The sequence below is a fragment of the Bison bison genome, unplaced genomic scaffold (assembly GCF_000754665.1).
Source record: "Bison bison bison isolate TAMUID 2011002044 unplaced genomic scaffold, Bison_UMD1.0 scf7180017860815, whole genome shotgun sequence".
NCBI lineage: Eukaryota > Metazoa > Chordata > Mammalia > Artiodactyla > Bovidae > Bison > Bison bison.
The window spans coordinates 1-448 of NW_011491387.1; positions in this window are offsets into that span (position 1 = coordinate 1).

Consider the following 448-nt stretch of genomic DNA (forward strand, 5'->3'; position numbering starts at 1 on the left):
TTGACAAAGGAGGCAAGAATATACAATGGATTAAAGACAATCTCTTTAACAAGTGGTGCTGGGAAATCTGGTCAACCACTTGTAAAAGAATGAAACTAGAACACTTTCTAACACGATATACAAAAATAAACTCAAAATGGATTAAAGATCTCAACGTAAGACCAGAAACTATAAAACTCCTAGAGGAGAACATAGGCAAAACACTCTCTGACATACATCACAGCAGGATCCTCTATGACCCACCTCCCAGAACATTGGAAATAAAATCAAAAATAAACAAATGGGACCTAATTAAACTTAAAAGCTTCTGCACATCAAAGGAAACTATTTGCAAGGTGAAAAGACAGCCTTCAGAATGGGAGAAAATAATAGCAAATGAAGCAACTGACAAACAACTAATCTCAAAAATATACAAGCAACTCCTACAGCTCAATTCCAGAAAAATAAA